The sequence below is a fragment of the Vulpes lagopus genome, chromosome 12 (genome assembly GCF_018345385.1).
Source record: "Vulpes lagopus strain Blue_001 chromosome 12, ASM1834538v1, whole genome shotgun sequence".
NCBI lineage: Eukaryota > Metazoa > Chordata > Mammalia > Carnivora > Canidae > Vulpes > Vulpes lagopus.
The window spans coordinates 35,793,863-35,813,186 of record NC_054835.1 but is presented as its reverse complement, the minus strand read 5'-3'; positions in this window follow the sequence as shown (position 1 = coordinate 35,813,186).

Genomic DNA, 19,324 nt, shown 5'->3' with positions numbered 1-19,324 from the left:
TGGTCTATTTGTCTATCTTTATACCAGTACCACATTGTTTTGATTATTATAGTTCTATAATAAGACTTGAAGTCAGGTAGTGAGCTCTCCAACTTTATTCTTTTTATAAAGTTTTTATTTACCTATTTAAGTAATCTCTACCCCTAACGTAGGGCTCAATCTCACGACCCCAAGATACAGAATCGCACCCTCCACCGACTGAGCCAGCCAGACGACCCCATTCTTCTTGTTCAAAAGCAGGTCCATGGGGCGCCTGGGTGGCTCAGTGGCTGAGCATCTGCCTTCATCTCAGGTCGTGATCCTGGGGTCCTGGGATCGAGTCCCACATCAGGCTCCCCAAGGGAGCCTGCTTTTCCCTCTGCCTATATCTCTTATGAATAAATAAATAAAATCTTTTTTTTTTTAAGGAGGTCCAGAGCAGTACTTAGTCTAGGGCTAATTTCTCCCCATTCCTGAGTAGTCTACCCAATACTACATGGGTTGTGAGCTTTTCTAGTCCAGCTGGTGGGAACAGACACTATTCCCAGATGGACACTGTTCTCTCCTCCTTTCAGAGAAGAGATCATCTTTCCAAGCCTTGGATAGTTTCCTCATCCATGTGTACTGATCAGTACTCAGCCTGACACTCAAGGAGTCCCCTCTGAAGACCTGGGGGTGCTGTCTGTGCAGACCTCTCCTCCTGGGTACTCTCTCCAACCAACTGTAGACACTGTGTGCCTTGGTCTCCCCCTGGCACTCACTCCTACCCCTCCTCTCTGGGAGCCCCCTAGCCCCCTGCCTGGGCCCTGCCTCAGTGTCTCTCCCTGGGCCACAACCTGGAAACCTCGGAGCAGGAAGCTGGTGGATCTGAGAGCCCAGCTTGCCGTTTCCTGGTTCCCTATCCCTCGGGGATTACTGTCCTTCATCGCCTGACCTTGTTTCACATATCCTGTCTGGTTGTTCGGGTTGGTTTGAGAGGGAGGGCAAACACAATCCGTTCACTCCGTCCAGGGCAGAGCGAAGGGATTGCGAGGTCTCTTCCAGCTTGAAATCTCGCAGTTAATTAAGACTCCTGGCTGAGCCCCCTGTGCCACGCAAGTCTCCTTGCTGAATCTAAGATGACCCTGCCAGGGCGCAGGAGGGGGAGATGGTTGCGGCACGGTGAAGTGTGCAAGGCGTGGGGGTGCTGGGGGCGGGGCCAGGGGCGGGGCTACGGGCCAGATTCAAATAGGAAGCAGGAGAGAAGAGAACTCAGGGGAGGGAAAGTCAGGTACCTGGCGGGAGAAAAGAGCAGACGGAAGAGCAGTGGGACCCCAGGAGGCCCAGGGAGTCACCCTGGGGTACTAGCTGGGGCAGGCCCAACCTGCCTTTGTCTGACCCGGGAGCTCAAACTCTGAGCTGCTTGCAACCCTGTCTGCTCTGAGACCCTGGTGAGAAAGATCGAGGAGGAAGGGGCTTGCGTGGACCAGGCCTGAGGCTTGCAGCCCCCTGGAGGAGCACAAAGGGAGGGCAGACCCAGGTTTTCCTGGGCCCGGGGGTGCTGCTTCCCTCCGGGAGGCTGAGGCGAGTCTGTGCTGTGCCAGAGGCTCTGGCCTGGACATCTCACAGGAGTCCAGAGCTCCCATCCAGTGCCCCGCGGGGGTGCCGAGGACTAGGCTCAGGGGCAGCTCGGATGATTTTTTGCGCCCCTGAAGATTGTGAGGGTGGGGAGTGGTGTGGCCCTATCGTGTCAGCCTGGCAACTTGTTGAACATGCACCCCATGAGGATTTGGGTTCAGTGGGGCGGGGGTCTCTGAGCTCCAGGTGATTCTCCTGCAGCACGTGGTCTGGGGTTCCATCTGGAGAAGCACCATTCCACACAGTGGGCATCTGTCACCCGCAAAGTTGCTAAGAAGGTGGCCTCAGTGCTCTAAGGATGTCCCAGCCAGGAGTCCCATGGAGATTGAGGTCTGGGGAGAGCAGTGGCCTAGATGGAGGGAAGGAGCCCAGGCAGGCAGAGGGAAGCCTGCAGGAGAGGCTGCTGACACCCCCTTAAAGTCTCCTGTGTCCTGGGCTCCTCCCATCCCAGATCTTATCTCTGGGTGCCTGTCCCTGGAGGGAGCTTTCTTCAGGGCACCTCAGAATCCCTGGGGCAGGAGAAGGGAGCAGATCAAAGGGCAGGCGCCCTGACAAGGGAATCTGAGATGCCTTCTTTGTCTGCATCCTGGAGAGGCCCTGCCTGAGACAGGATGGATGGGAGCCCTGGGCCAGGGGCTGGGGAGGGGGTGTGAGTTGGAGAAACCCAATCCTGGGGTATTCACTGTGGACAAAAGGAGGGCCTTAGAGAGGGGGTGAGGCTCTTCTCACCAGCTGCTCTGGCTGGAGGCTTCCGGCAAGGTCTTGGGACATCCAGGTCAGGTTCTCTTTGGGGGCAGAGAAGACCCAAAAGGGGGTGGCGTTTACACCCCTCTCGGTCAGGGACCTGGGTTACTCATACCCAGGAGGAGGCCTAGGAGCAGAGCTGGGGTGATGCAGTAGGAATAGACTCCTCCCAGAGTGTCCTATCCCAGACACCCTTGACCTCCCTGCCCCTCCTGGGAGGGCAGATCAGCCACTTGGGTGTAACACTAACCCTAGGCTCTGGGTTCCCCCACATCTGGAGCCCCAGCTGCCGACCCACCATGAAGGCTGTGAACTCTTCCCCTGAAGCCGGGCCTGGTCTCAACAACAGGAGAAGAGCCGAGGGGAGTAGCAGCTGTCTGTGCGGGGCTGTCTGGGCCGTGGGCAGGCGCCGAGGCCCAGGAGGGGGGTCGGAAGGGGGAGAATCCATGTTTCGCCTGCCTCTATGGTAATTTGGGACCTTACAGTTGGTGTTAGGATTGAGGTGTGTGTTTGGGATACAGTTAACCTTATCCCAACTTTGGTCTGAATTCAAGGAAACTCGGAGATGAGGGCCCCCAAACAATGTACCCCTCAAATCCCCCACTGAGACCTCTGGGACTTCATACAGGCTCGCTGGACCACACCCTGATACTGCCAGGCCATGTCTGGAGGTGGAGCTGAGTGGGAGCTGGGGCGGGTATGGGTTTTCCTCGTACCCCATGACCCCCCACCCCTACCCCTACATCATTCCCTGGGGTCTGTTGTTCTCAAGCCCCCTGGATGAGTTCCTGAGTAACAAATTATCACAAATTTAGCAGCTTACAAAAACAACACACGTTTATGGTGTCCATGGATCCATGGATCAGAGTCTGGGTCCAGCTTCATTTCAGGGTCTCACAAGGCTGCGGTCAGGGTGCTGGCCAGGTGCACTCCTTTCTAAGTTCCGGATGCTCTTCCGAGCTCTCTCTTTTCTTGGAAGAATTCAGTCCTGAGGCTAAGGATCGGCTTCTTCCCAGAGGCTGCCTTCAGCTCCTTGTCATGGGGTCCTCTCACTAAGGACAGGTGACCTCCTCAAGGCTGACAAGAGGATCTCTCTGACTCTTGTTTTAAGAGCTTTCACCTGATTAAGTCAGACCCACCCAGAACAGCTCCCTTTTGATAACTCCAAACCAACTGATTCAGAACCTTACATCTGCAAAAGCCCTCACCTTTGTCATATTTCATCGGCTAGACACGAGTCACAGTTCTGTCCACACTCAAAGGGAAGGGATTATCTGAAGACACGATTCACTGGGCATCACCTTCTCCTTGCCTCTACCACACTCATCCATGGGGGGCCTCTGTAACATAACCATGTGCCCCTCCTCAGACCTCTGTCATCTCTGGGCTGTGTGACAGTGAGCATGCCCTTAGCCTGAGGAAGGGGGCCAGGTGTGGACCTTTCCTTTTTTTTTGACTTCCATTCAACAAAGGGCAGTTGAACATGCATAAGACATGCAGGTTGGTGAGGCCATGACCCTGGCCGCTGAGATCCCCATCCTTGAGGGGGAGGCCAACTCCACATAAAGAAGTCACTTTATACCTTTAGGGGAGTCCAGGAAAGTTTTAGGGAAGTCCAGGAAAGCTTCTGAAAGGAGGAATGCTCTGAGTTGGCTCCAGTGGGATTTTGAAGGTAGCCAAGGTTGGGGGTGGGCAGGGGAAGGGTTGTTCTGGCAAAGGGACAGCTTGAGGGAAGTGAATTTGGGGAACAATGTGGCTCCTGACCACAGGGCTTCAGATTGAAAGATCAGACTAGAAAGCCGAGAGGGAGGGCTGAGAACGGACCAGCTGGGGAGGCAGCAGGGAGCCATGAACATGAACTTCTGTGAGCGGGGGAAGGACATGATGATATCTTGTCACGGACACCTCCTGAGAGTCCTGTCTCCCTCTCTCCGTGGAGCCCCCGCTACGAGACAGACACTGGGGTTGGCGCTGTAAACACGATATTGAATCAGCAGAGAGGGGACCTCAGGATCTCAGACGAGTCGGGGCACACGCAGTAACCAAATCATCGATCACATCTGGAGTATGCGCTGGGAGTGTGAGCGGCTATCGGAAGAGCAAGGATCTGGACCCTGACCTAGTCTGCCGAGCCGCTGAGGCTGGGGGTGGGTGAGGGTGGCCCATGTGTCACACCCCGGCAGAGAAAAGAACGTGGATGTGTGCCTGGCCTGCTCGCCCACGCGGGTTCCCTCGGAAAGCAGACTGTCCCTAACAATCATCCTCTCTCAGCAAAGGCCGCCAGTGCTGCTGCGCGCCCAGCCCTGGGCCAGCGGCCCGCTCCCTCCACCTTCGCAGCTGTGCAGGGAAAGCCCCTGTGCCGAGCCCCCTGCACGACACAGACCACGCCAGCCGGAGGAGCTTGGCAGTGTGTCCCCAGGCCCTGGGAGCCCCTCTGTGCCTCCGTGACACACCAGGGGCCCGGCCCCACTGCCTCCCAGCTCTGCACACCCAGCCCCAGATGTTCTCACGCCCCTCGTCCCAGACACGGTCTCAGACAGCTGCACAGCTGGCCGGCTGGCCTGTGGGACAGCGGGCCTGCCAATAGCCCTGGGAAGGAGGGCAAAGAGGGGACACCTCAGGCAGACAGAGCCAAAGCACACACCGGTCAGAAGCCTGAGCAAGCAGGCTGATGGGTGTGGGGTGTTTAACCCCTTCTTTCTCAGCATGGCCCAAAGAAGTCCCCCACCAAGGCTTCTCTGCCGTTCCCTGCTTCCAGCCGGATGTCCGTCACTCCTTAACCATCCCAGCAGACTCCTTTGGCTGGACAAGGAGAGTCCTTCCTTGCTCTCTAATGAACAAGTTCACTCATTTTTACAAAAACAAAAACACAGGTCTTGTCCCCAAGGAGTCAGGGTCTGGAAGTTTTTTCTGTTGTCTGACCTTGCTCCCACTCTGACTTGGTCACAGCTGTCCCTCTGCCATGATAGCTGCCGACCACCCCTCCTCTCATCTCTAATTCTCCTCAACCTCCAAGCAGAGAGCCAGGAAATGGGCCCAGGAGCAGTAGGAGCAGAAGCGGTGGTGGCAGGGTCTGGAGGAAGGTGTTGCCTTGCTCTGGAGGCAGCACAGCATAGTGGGTGAAGCCTGGGCTCCCACTAGAGCCCCCCTGGCCCACCGGCAGCATGTCACTGGCCAAGCTGCCCAGGTCTCTGCTACCGTGTTTGTAAGGGGACATCCGTGCAGAGCCCCCAGCCCGATGTTGGCACATCGTAACCGCTCAGCCAGTGTCCTCGACCATCATTTGGGCCATAGCAGTGCCCAGCTTTAGGCAGACAGACATAAAATCAGAACCGTCTTGAATTCATGCTTTAGTGGCCGAGACAGACACTGACCATGTAAGCAACCAGCAAACAGGATCATCTCAGACTGTGGCAGGTGATAGGAAGGAACTCAGAAGGTGGTGAGCAGAGCTCTGGGTGGGTGGGTGGGAAGCAGCGTGGGGAGGGCTGGGTGTTTACCGGGGGGCCGTGGGCCTATCTCTCCAACTTCCTCATCCTGGTGTTTGGACAGAGGTTTGCAGGTGAGCAGGCCAAGACTTCTAGGTCCTGAGAGATGCTCAGAGAGACAGATTACAGGAGCACAGAGCCGGCAGGGGAGGTGAGGCTTGGGGCTTTGAGGCTAGGATGCGGGAAGGAAGTCCTGTGAGGCTGGGTGTGAAAGGCTCTGAGTGCCAGGCAAGGAGTCGGGTTGCTCCTGGGGCAGTGGGGAGCCATGGAAGGTTGGAGGCCTGGAAGTGGCTGTTCAGGTGCGGGTTTGGCTGCAGTGAAATTGGAAGGGCTGCCCCTACTCAGGGGGGCAGGTAGGGGGAGCCAGGGAGCCCAAGCTGGGGCCATGTCTGTGTTTAGGAGGAGAATCAGTAGCTCCTGGAGAGCATCCAGACCTCCCCCGCCCCCCACCCCACCCCACCGCCCCGGCCCGCCGCCCCAGAAGTCAGCAGACTGGGACTCCGCACACACTGTTCAATGCAACACCTCTCTTTGAGCATCTGCGGGGGGCCAGGTGTTGTGCTGGTGCAAGACACAGTCTTGAACAAATCCAATGAGGATCTTGCTGAGATCCCAGCCAGTGGGGGGAGACAGACATTAAACAAACCGCACTGGGAAGGATGACTTGTGAATTATTAAAGGAAAGTGGGACGGGCTGTCTGCTCTAGACCTGGGCTCCCTGAGGGCAGGGGCTGTGTTTCCCCTTCATACCAGAGATGCCTGAGGTCAGGGCAGTGTTTGCTCCGGAAGAGAGGGTCTGCTTCCTGCCAGTGCTGGGGCTGCTCCAGCCGCCAGGCACCCGCCCGGCTCCCCACTCCTCCCAAGGGGCCAAAAGCAGGGGGGATCGGGTTGTCTCATCCTGAAACACCCGCAGGCTGCCTGTCATTTCCTGAGCCGGTCCACTGCAGCTGGGGTTGCAGGGCCCCCACTGCCACCTACCTCAGGCACATCTCTGGGGTGTGGCCAGGCCTGGGGACAAGTCACCTGCCCAGGGAGTCTCTCCTGGGGCTCAGCCCTGCTGCCTGCTGCCCTCCCCGCCACTGTAAGCTCACTCAGCTGCTGACCCCAGAGGTGGGTGCTAATGGGAGCACTGGGCTGAGACCGCAGGTCCCAGCTCACCATCAGAAGGGGCCTGAGGGCAGGACTGGAGTTGGAAGAAGACCCGGGAGAGGTTACTAGAACAAGGAGGGCCTGAGAACAAGCTCTGGGAGGCATGACTCCCAGCCTCTGCCCTCAATTCCTGCAGGCCTTGGGCAATCCCTTTTTACTGGTCCGTTTTCCCATGACACGATGGGCTTAGGCTGGTCACTGAAGTCCCTTCTGGCCTTCAGTTTTTCCCCTTTTTATTACAAAAGGGACAAGACATTGTGGAAAACTGCAAGGTCAGAGACCTCGTGCAAAAGCTCCATGAAGCCAAATGAGAGGAAGTGCTCCAGCACGAGAGATTTGAGGCTGATACTAAGAAGGACTTCCTGGAAGGAAGGGGTACAGGTCTCTGGACAGAGCCTGTGTCACTGCTTCCCTGGGCCCCACCTGGCTGAATAGCAGGAGGGACCTGTGGCCAAGGTAGCATCGGGAGGTAGGTGAGGATACCTCTTGGCAGGATTTTGGCTGGGTCAGGCTGGATTTCCCTTCCTGGCACTCTGAGGCTTTACCTTTGACTCACCACCCCCAGGGAGCTCTCACCTGATGGGCCATATGCATCTTCTGCCTTCAGAACCCCCAGGGGAAGGGAAGAGTCATAGCCCCTGCCTCAGGGAAGAGAATTTTCCCAGGGAGAAATGACCTAAGAGCCAGACAAACACCAAAGCTCCCCTTCTGGAGGCAGCTGGACCCCCCAACTGTGTGTGAACCTGAAACTAGATCAGAGAGAGAGATGGCAACATGCCCAGCAGTGAGTTGCAACACATTGGGGGGCTTTTGGGGGCCAGGAAACCATGCACCCCTCTGCCCGCCCCCCCCCCGCCTGTCTGGAGACATGTGCAGGGGTGTAGGGGAAGAGGGGTGGGTGAAGGCCCTGCTGGACATCCATGGACCGATGTCTGAGCGCCTGTGCTCAGGCCTGGGGGTGGGAGTGCCCAGGTAAATGGTTCCAGGTGCGGTAACAGGCTCAATGCAGAAACTCTGCAGAGCGTTTGTGGTGCAGTTGTGTGCACTGCACAGGCAGTGCATGCGCATGTGTCAGGATGTGGACCCCTGGTGAAGTGGGGAGCCTGGGCCATTGGACCCCATGAAGTCACATTGGGTGGTCTCTGTGTGATGTCCCTGGGTCCCGGGTCCCCTGCACACAGAAAGGGGGTCAGAGGGTCGCATGAGGCTTCCCCAGCCTCATCTATCTGTGCTCTGAGCTTCAGAGAAAGCCCCACCGGAAACCCCAGGGGCCCAGTTGCCCACCTCCAAGGCTTCTGTCTGCCCTTGATCCCTGTCCTGGCGCCCAGCAACTGCGTCTGACCATCGAATGCAGGCTGGGCCAGCTGTCACTGTGACATCCATTCTCCTCGGAGGTCTGGGAGCGCCCACCCAGCTCCCAGCCGCCCCCCTCCCACCTTTCTCCCTTCTCACTGCACTCCCACAGCTGGGAATCAGTCTGAGGGCACCTGGCGCCGGCTCCGATAGCCACAGAGCCTCATGGGGTTCAGAGCCTTCATCCGTGACCTGGGAGAGACCTAGGGGACAAAGAGCTCTGTTCCCATCACCCACGGAGCCTCAATTTCCACTGACCCTGCCCCTGAGGACTCTCCGGCCTCAGCGGACTCTCCGGCCTCAGCCCCGGCCAGGAAGGAAGAAATCTGCTTATTTGCACATAACTTGCATCTGATTTACATGTGCCTCCAGGTTAGTCATTTCTAAGGGACTCCAAAATTCTGATCTCTGGGGTGCTGAGCTTTCTCTAGAGGCCTGCTTCTCTCTATTGCCTCCCCCCATCAGATGCATACTAAGGGAGAGTCACACACATAAACACACACACACACACACACACACACACACACACACACACGAAGAGGCCAAGTGCACCGTACACGTGTGAATTGGTGCATGGTACACACGACTCAGCCTTCCCTAGGGCCTCAGGCCCTGTGCTGGGTCCCCCTGCTGCGGCCGGCTGCCAGTAAGTGCTTTAAACAGCGGACTCCCGAATGGGCAAGACTGGCAGGGGTCCTGCACAGGAGACTATTTTTAGTAGCTCTCCCCCCAGTGGGTCCCCAGGACACTGCAGTCAAAGCTACAGTCCTGCAGTTGGAACCTTGTTGCCCCTGCAAGACGCTCCAGCCACATTCTCTGTCTTAACTCTGCTGCTCCCCCTCCCAGACCTTGCCCTATGAATCCTCAACACGGTTCCCTTGGGGGGCTTTGCCTTCGGACTTCATTCACCCTGCTCCCCACCAAGAAGACCTCCCTGACCCTCCTCCATGATAAATACACCTCTTTGCCTTTGCTCATGCTTTCCTTCTTCTTGGATGGGCTTCCCTCCAGAGGGCGCACTCCTATACATCCTTCAAATCCCACCTCCAACGTCACCTCCAGGGTAAATCCTCTACTATTACCACTCACTCCGCAAATCCAGAGGCCGAGCAGCGGGCTGAAAAGACAGGACTGGCTCCAGTTATCTGTCTAGGGGCTGGAGAGGGCTTTGAGGCCTGCAATCCTCCATTTGTAAGAAGGGGCTAGCCAATTACACGGAGCGCACTTTGGTCTAAATTATATTTTGTTTATTTTAGGAGGAGAGCTGTGTGCCAGAATCAGACAATGCTGTTTCTACCCTTTCTGCTGTGAACCTTTGGGCAAGTGTCACAGACTCGCAGGGCCCTGGTTTGCTTGTCTGTAACGTGGGCTCACCGCAGAGGATTATGAGGACCAAACAAGAGTCTGAACATTTATGGTCTGAATTCTCATTTCATCAAACAGGATAGACTCATTTGGCTCTAAGGATTTCTTTAGTTTAAGATTTTATTTATTTATTTGAGAGAGAGGATGGGAGTGTAAGCATGAGCAAGGGGGAGGGATTAGAGAGACAAACAGACTCCCTGCTGATGCGGGGCTCAATGCCAGGACCCCATGACCTGAGCCAAAGGCAGGTGCTTCACTGAGCCACCCAGGCACCCCTACTGTTCACTTTTTACAACAACCTTGTGTTGCTGAAGATATGTTTTCCCTACTATACAGGTGGGGTAAGTGAGTCTGTGTTTAGGGCTTGTCCTTGCCCAGATTTGAACCTGGATTTGGCAGAGTCTTAAGCATGGTGCCCTCCTGCGCACCACCCCACCCCATCATGGTGACAGTTCCCAGCAAACCGATCAAGTGCCCAGCCCATGCCTTCCTGATACAGCTTATTCACACATGGTCACCTCCTTCACTGTATCTCTAAAGTACATAGATGTGAGCTCCTTCTGGACTCAGGAACCAATGACAGCATGGAACACCCTGAAAAGGAGCTGCCCATTGGTCCGATTCTCAGAGCCAATCAAGGTTCATCAGCATCCTGAGAAGAGGACTCTGCATAGGGAAGGGGGGACAGGGGATGGACTTGGGGTATGGGGCTTTGTCCACACTGGCCCAAGGGTGCTGATTGTTCACTTCCTCCCCACACATTCATTCAGCCTCCCCGCCCTGAGAACCTGGTGGGAGAGACACTGTCCACTCTGCATGTCAGTTGGTGAGGGCCAGGGCTCCTCCTGCGAAGCTTGACCTGGAATGCATTGTCCTGAAGCCCCACCAACCCACTACTGACCCTGGATCAACAGCTTCATGGGGGCCCTTGGTCCTGCTGAGGGTCATCCCGGGGACCACAAATGGCCGGGGAGGCATGGCCAACATAGGTTTCCCCTTTGGCAGCTGGGCAACAACCAAGCCAGAGAGTGATTCCTCTACCTCCCACAGCAAGTCTGGGCCTGCCCAGCTCCTGGAATTGGTGGGAGCCCCCTTTCTCTGGCCCTGCTGGGGGCTTGGCCCACAGGCAACCGGAGTCCTCTGTGTTCTGCTGAGGACCTGGTCCATCTGTGGGCCCAGGCAGCTCCAGGGAGAGTAGCCCGGATAGCCAGAAACCCAGGAGAGTCAAATGAGGCACCGGAGAGGCAGCAGCGCTTCCTCTGATGCCAGGACAACCCACACCTAACAGCCTGCTGGGTCTGGAATGGCAGAGCCAATGAGGCATGAAATCAGGAAGGAGAAACTTTCTTGGGATGAGATGAAGCAAGACTCCGGAGTGAGAGGCCTGCAGCTCAGGGCTGATCCTGCCCACAGATGTGGGGCCTGGGGGCCCAGCCAGCTCTGGATTTGGGCAGGCCTGGTGGGGTTGGGCGCGGGGGGTGGGGTGGGGGGAGGTAACCCCCGGGGACACTCCAGGGAGGGAGGAGGAGAGGTGGAGGCATGGAAGGAATGACTCTCTGAGCCCTTCAGGCTCCAGATCCAGCCTGCTCCCCTCAGCCCAGGCCCAGAGAACCGGACACCCGAGTCCTGCGGACACTGGCGCGACCAGGGGAGCAGAGAAAAGGATCCGTGGATGCGGAGGCAGTAGACTCAGGGGCACCCCCAGGCCCTCAGCCCGCAAGTGGCTCTGAACCGCGCGGAACCCGCCAGGCCCGGCGGCGCCGCAGCGCCCTCTGTTGGCCGGAGGCGGAGGCGGCCCGTTCAGGGCTCCGGGCGGGCGGGGCAGGGTGGATCCGGGCTGCGCAGGCTCCGGCCCCGACGCTGGTTCCCCGGGCCCCGGGAGTCAGCGCCCACTGATGCGGCCATCCAAGCTGGGAGAACCTATTGTTGGAAAAACTGAAGCCAGGAGAGGGGAAATGAGAGGTCCCCACGGGGGCTTGAGCCAGGGACTGGACCCTGGGACTGGCTATGTCCCAGGGGTCACTCCAAGGGATGGCCAGGATTCCCAAGTTCCCCACCAACCGCCCCAAATCAATGCTAGACAGGCTTCCTATTCCACCTCTGCCTCCCACCCCTTCTACCCAGACCCTTCCTTTTTTTTTTTTTTAAGATTTTATTTATTCATGAGAGACACACACAGAGAGAGAGGCAGAGATACAGGCAGAGGGAGGAGCAGGCTCCATGCAGGGAGCCCCATGTGGGACTTGATCCCAGGTCTCCAGCCCTCTGAGCCACCCAGGCTGCCCTACCCAGACCCTTCCTATAACAATTCTAGAATCTCTCTGTCTCCCCCCAACCTCTCTTCTGCCACCATACCCTCGATCCTCTTCAGCTCACCCCAATCCCCAGCCTCAGGAGACTCTCTGTGCTCCCAGCCAAACAATTTCCCACATGAAGCCTTCCGCTTTTTTCTGATTTTTCTCCAGGAAATGAAAACTTTAATTTATTTCCTTTCTTTTTTTTTATTAACTTTATTGGATTTTCTTTTTAATTATAAGCCATAGTACTACATGTTCCTTGTAACAGCTTAAACAAACCAGAGGGATCTAGAGAAAACTTTGATAATCCCCTCTCTCCCTTTCCAGCCCCACACCTTTGAGGTCATTGACATGGTTGAAAGAGTGGTGGCTTTCTTTGTGTCTCTGAAGCCGTTTGCTCGACAAATTGGAGGCAGTGAGACCTGCCACATGTCTGCTGCCTGCCCTGCATGAACCTGGACTTCCTGGGGAAAATCAGACAGCAGCCTTGATGCCCACTGCCCTTAGGGGGCTTACATTCCAATGAGGGAGGGGAGACAATAGGGAGGAAATGAAGACATTTCTCTTTTTTTAATTTAAGATTTTATTTATTCATGAGACACACAGAGAGAGGCAGAGACACAGGCAGAGGGAGAAGTAGGCGCCCTGTGGAGAGCCTGATGGGGGACTCGATCCCAGGACTCTGGGATCATGACCTGAGCTGAAGGCAGATGCTCAATCACTGAGCCACCCAGGTGCCCTGAAATGAGGATATTTCAAATGGTGATGAACTTTCTGGGAGTGATGGTAGGTGATGGGCTGGGACTGATGGGTTCACCAGGCAGGCATCCCCGCAGAAGGGCTCCAGGAGGAGGGAGATTATAAATTGAGCCCCGCTGGAGGGCGCTGTAGGCCACTGGGATGGGTTTGACCGTTCGAAGGGCTCCGAGAAAGCCGCTGTCAGGAGGACAGCGTTGTGCAAGGATCAGAAAATGTCGTCCCTGTCTTCTGGGGAGTGAAGGGGAAATAACAAAGTGCAACAGGTGCAACAGTGCAGTGCGGTGGGGACAGGTGACATGGGGGAACAGTGTTGGGAGACATGGCCACTGCATTTCAGGAAAGCTTCAAGAAGGAAATGCTAAAATAAATAAATAAATAAATAAATAAATAAATAAATAAATAAATAAATAAATAAATAAGAAGGAAATGCTGTCTGAGCTGGGGAAGCCGCCACAGGTGAGCAGGTGTTTGCCCGGCAGCCAAGGGCCGAAGGTCCGCCGGAGGGGGCAGGGTGCACAAAGGCACCAGGGCCAGACAAAGCCTCCTGTGTCTGGGGAGCCACAGGGGGAGCCAAGGCCCCAGTCAGGGGGGTGAGGGTGGGGAAGGAAAGGGAGAGGGCCGTGGGCCAGGTAAGCAGGGCCGGGGCTCTCGCAAGCCTGCTGAACAGACTGCCCTCCTCTGCTCAGCGTGCTTCTGCAAGGACACCTGCACCTTTTTCACTTCCACATTCCACCTGTGCTAGTGGATACTTAGTACTTGTCTTTCAATTAGCTACTTTTTCCCCTCTAAAATTCGTTTTCAAGGGACATTTTATATGCCTTCTGTAAATGGGGAAACAGTATCCCTTGCTATATGTAAAGGAAAATAGAAGAAAAGCCGTAAAAAGAAACATTTCTATGAAAATTAACATTGTTCATCTGTGCTATTAAAAAAAGGAACCTCCTCACCACCACCACAAATACCTCACTTCAGGACGCCTTGGTGCGGCAGGTGAAAGTATGGGCGCTGGAAGCCAGACCACCTGGGCTCCAATCCCAGCTCTGGAGAGTATTCCCCGTGGATCCTTGGGATCACCTTGTCTGCTGAAGCTTGTTTTCTCTTCTATAAAATGTGGCAGTGACAGAAACTACCTCATTGAGTTGTGCAAATAAATGAGAGAATTTGGGTAACATTTCAGCAGTGCTCTCAGCCTGGCTTGGCTAGTTTGGGGCTATAGCAAAACTTCCAAGGATCTGAAGCAGGAGAGGGACTTGGAGGGTGGGGCCCTTCGTGGAGTGGGGAGCACAGGAGGCCACACGTCTGCGGGTCAGCCTGTGCGGAGTATGATTTTTGCTTGCCCTGAGTTGACAGTTTGTGAAATCCTGGAGGTGGCTGACTTCAGGCAGGGCATTCAGGAGTGAGTAGGTCATGCCTTCGGGCTGAGGTCAGGCCCCACGAGCCTGCCTGCGAGGGCCAGGAGTAGGCTGGTGCTGAGCTGGCAGGAAGTGGGTGTGGGCAGCCACACTTCCCTGGTGGTCCAGGACAGAACAGGGCTCAGCAAAGCATTTCCAGGTGGCATCCTTCCCGCTGCCCCTCCAAGTCAGCTGCTGGTCTCTAGGCCTCTGTGCCTGCAGACTGAGGCCCCTTGCTGGCTGTGACCATTCTTAGGCTCACTCTCCATCCCACCCCCAGGCACTGCCCTGCACCACTCCCATTGAAATCTTGGGGGCACTGGAGCACCAGAATAATGATGACCCCAAATGGGGTGGAGGGAGAGAACTAGGGAAGTCTTCCTCTGAAGTCCCCACTCCCCCTCTCCCCTGCCCCATCTCTGATCTGGCTTGGATGGAAGGCCTCAGATTCCATCTCCCTAACAAGGATGCTGCCCTGGGGAGCTCTTCTACCCTCTGGATCCCTCTGACAGTGCCTGCTCCCCATCCCCCCCCCCACCCCCCAACGCCTACCTAGCCCTAACCTCTCCCAGCGCTGCCCCTGAGAAGAGCTTCTCAGCAAGGATTCCTTGCTGGGTGGAGGTCGCGGTTGTCCCTCCCTCTGCCGCCAGGCGTCACCACCGGCCTGGAAATGGAAGGCGCAGCCCAGGGCCTCTGGACGCCCCGGCGACTGTCGGCGGGTGAGGGGCAGAAGCGTCCGGCAGCCCTTTGCCCCGTGCGGGGGTGGCGGGGGGCAGAGACGGCTCCCGACCTCCTCCGGAGGCGGCGGCCACTTGGCGCTCCGGCCCAGTGTCTAGGGCGGGGGGGGGGTGTCCAGAGGGCCGCGCACCCGTATATTCGGGCGGGTGTGGCCAGAACTCAGGAGGCAAACCCGAGGACCAGGGGTGCGGGAGACCGTGCGGATCCTGGGGTGCCCTGCCTCTCCGCCCACCCGTGAAAAGGAGGCGGGAACTTCTCACTACAGATGTTATATTGACCCGTTGCAGAAATAAAAAACCTGAGGTGCTCATTTCCGGGCACCAAGTCATAGGAAGCCCCTGTCCCCCTGGCAGCTGAGGCTACTTCCACCATGGAGCTGCCCCCCCCCCCCCGCGCCGCACCCCAGCTCCCGGGATTTGAAAATCCGTGGCTGAACAGTAACTGAATGGGAATGTAACGACAGCCAGCATTTATTGAGCGCTTACTATGTGCCCGACGCTGTTCTCAACAACCGCGTACGTGGACACTGTTATCGTCCCCACGAGGGAACTGGAGCACAGACAGGTGAAGTCGTTTGCCCAGCTATAGCGGTCCCCGGGCCATCCGGCTGCGGAACTGGGGCGCGCAACGACGCCACTGGGGGGGCACACGCTTGTTTTAAAGGGTCTTTCGGAAGCGCCTGCCCGCGGGGCGCGGGGCGAGAGGGGAGGGGGGGGAGGTCGGCGCTCAGGCGGGCGAGGGGGCCCGGGGGCGCTGCGGGCGCAGGTCCTCGCCTTCCCGAGGCTCCCCAAGTGCCCACCAGGTGGCGCGCTGACCCCACTCGCCTCCGACACGACACGCCCGCGCAATCTCTCCACCGCCCCCTGCGGGGAGTCGGTGTTGACCACAGCGACCCGGGTCCAGCCGACAGGTGGCGGACAGGTGACCCGGTGCCAGGTGTCGGCTCCTTGCCAGGTGTCCTGCAGTTCAGCAGCGCAGCTCCGGCCTTGTTTTCTCCCCTTTGCTCCTCACCTTTGAAGATACAGAGATGCAGCAGCAGGGAGCGTGGCCAGACTCCTTTTGTTCAGTGCTTCTCTGTTTACAAAGCATTCTCCACTAGCTCAATTCCCACGAAAGATGGGGGGGGGGTACTCTGTTCCCAGGGGAGAGCCAGATACACTCATCAGTCCTCACCTCATGAAATGGGCACTAGGATTCCCCTAATCCAGGAGGCTGAGGCCTGAAGAGGAGGAGAGGTTCACCCGAGATCACCCAGACAGCAGATCTCAGAGATGCCCCCTGGTCCGGGCCTGCTGGACCGCATGTGCTCGCCTTCTCCACTCGAGGAGAGCGCATACGTGAACCCTGACACCCAAGGTCCTTCTTGGCTGGTGCAATCCTGCCAGAGGCAGGGGCATAGACCACATGACCTCTCAAAACCTCAGCCTCGCAGGCTTGAGATGTGAGGGGGCAGCTTCCCTCGGGGCCCTCAGGGCCACGGGTCTCCCACCTGCTTCCTCTGCTCCCTTGCCCCTCCCCTGTCCTGGTGCCCCCTCTCTTTCCTCACTCCTGCCTCCACGACTGGCCGTGGCAGCCCCATTTTGCACCCCTGCTATGCTCTGTTCTGTGCAAGCTCCTTACAACCTCATCTCTGAAGATCCTCCAAGCTCCCACAGCTCCCAGTCTCATCCCTCTAGTGGGCCCTGCACTTGGCCCCCAGCTGTTCACTGCACCTGAGCACCCTGTAGCACTTGATACTCCACCTGTCGAGGGCAGGCGCTGCATCTCCCTGAGCAAACCTGCTCTTAGCCTTGTTCTCTGGACCAGAAAGCCAGAGGTTATCTTTGACGCCTCAGCCTCATGTCCTGGAGTCGATCTCTCTGTTGCATCCCTTAAACATCTTTCTTTCTTTTAGATTTTATTTATTTATTCATGAAAGACACAGAAAGAGAGAGGCAGAGACACAGGCAGAAGGAGAAGCAGGCTCCATGCAGGGAGCCGGATGTGGGCCCAACCCCGGGACTCCAGGATCACGCCCTGGGACCAAGGCAGGTGCCAAACCACTGAACCACCCAGGGATTCCCCCTTAAATATCTTTCAAGGCCATTCCATCCTTCCCATCCCCTTGTCTGCCACAAATCGGCCCATCCTCACCTCCCAGCTTCATTTTACCCTCTCTCAAATCAACCCTCCACATGGCTGTCAGAGTGGTCTTTCTAGTGATTGTTCTGAGTGCAGATTTGACCCATGTTTAAAACTTGTAATAAACCCAAACCACCTGAATCGCAGGATGAAACCCGAAACCTTTAACTGGACCCACGAAGCACCAGGCCATCCAGCCCCGCCTGCTAGCCTGGTTCCCAGTCTCATTCTCCCCTCCTGGGCCACACTTCAAAGTGCTGGACTCTTCCAAGTCCCGGGGTCCTCGCAGGTACTGTTCCCTCCACGTAGAAGACCCCCCCCCCTCCAGGCTGTGTGGTGGCCCAGGCCTCCTGGCCATTAGGTCTCAGCTGCAATGTCACATCTCACAGTTTTCCCTGGTCCTCTTTAGCTTCCCTCTCACTGAGAACTTGCTGTCCTGCCCTCACACCACTTGCCACCATCTTCTAGAGCTTGTGTGTTTGTGGGCTTGGCTGGTTCATCTCTGTCACTGTCAGAGCCTGTGCATAAGGACTGCCGATCACAGCTGTACCCCTACACCCAGCCCAGGGCCCGACATAAAAGTCGAGGCCCAATGACTATTTGTGGAACAAATCATCCTTTCATCTAAGCTTCTCAGAACCCCAATCCCATTGCTCTCATCTCTGGCCTTTGCAGTTGCTTCCCCTTCCGGGAAGGTTCCTTCCTTCCCCTCCCACCTGGGCTGATCCTCTTATCACAGGACCGATTTCTTTGCTGAGTCCTCAGCCTCCTCATTTGAATTAGGATTTCTCTCTGGGCTCCCCTGTCCCCTGTACATAGCACTCCATCATGACATTTTAAACTCGCAAACTGCCAGGTAAACATGAGAGATTGTTAACAATCATGATCTGCTGCGATGTGATGATCCGCCCTGCCCCACCCCCAGACTTCTTGGCTCCAGCTGGCTCAGGAGCATCCACTCTTTGCCTTTCAAAGCATCAGGAACCCCATTTCCCATCCATTCAATAAGCACTGGTCAGGCACCTCCTGTGCCGTTGGCTTTCCTGCAGCACTGGGTGGGGGGACGGAGGAGGAGAAGAAGGCAGACAGGCTCCTTCCCCGGGGGAGACAGAAGCAGGTGGAAGAGGAGGTGCTAAGCAAATGCCTACTGCGGCCAGCAGCCAGCGTGCACGGGGAGGGGGAGGCGCGGGGGAGGGTGGAGGCTGAGGGGCAGGCCTCGTGCATTGGGTTCTGCCCCTGCACTGAGCAGCTGCCCTCTGCTGGGCATGGAGGAGGGGAGCCTTGGGGACGATGACGACAAGGAAAGGTTAGCCTGAATGGCAGATGTGCAGGAGTGGGGCCTATGTCCTGCAAGCTGTGCACAGAGTTCACAGTATTTGGGGTCTGTGGTCTCCCTTCCCATCCTGGGAGCAGTTAGAGGCACCAAGGTGGGGTACAGTTACCAGAGGAATCTCAGCCAAAACCAGCGGTCACTTTTCTGTCTCTCCCTTGCCAGGCCGCCCTGTTCCTTTGAGCCGCTGCTGCACATCCCCTCTTTCCGGACCTCCCCACCCACCAGAGCTCATCAGAGTCCAGAGGTAACCTCCACTGGCATCACCTGGGACTGGGTCGGGGCTTATAAAAATACATGGTAGTGGGCTCCCAGCTTCTGAAAGGCTCCCTGGGGTAGGATCCTAGGATCTGCAGGTGTTGCAAGAACCCTCACTCTGCTTGGCACACTCAACTGTGAGAACCCCAGCGCTGCCGCCACTTCCGAGACCAGTCAGCCTGCCTTTCTTGCCCCTGGCCGTCAGGTCCTTGCTGGGGTCCTTTAGGGGCTGTTCTTCCCTCTGCCCATCCCTTAAATGACAGGGTGCCCGAGGCTCCCATCCAAGCCCCTTGTGCCTCTTGTATATCCGCCCCTCCTGCACCCCAGGTTAGACTTCATTTGGCCCTTGGGTGACCAGCAGCACCCAGACTTGAGATGACCAAAGCTGACCCCCTCACCCTTTCAGCTCACCTCAGCAAGCATCCTGCCTTCCTGCCCATGCCAGAAACTTGGGTATCATACTCGACTCCCTTTCTCCCTTCCTCTCTCGTCTCAGCAACAACCACATCCAGATTATTTTGCCTCCTAAAGATGTCCTCTGCAGTCCTCTCTGTCCTCAGACCTTTGCCTTAATCCCCTAACTGGTTCTTTCCCCTTCCTTCCCTTTCTCTCCCTCTAGTCTCTCCTCTCTCCGGTGAAGAGAGAGGAGCTTTCCAAAATGCAATCCGACTATAATCACCAGCCCCCTGAAAACCCTTCCAAAGTCCTAACCCGTGACCCGACACACTGAGAGCC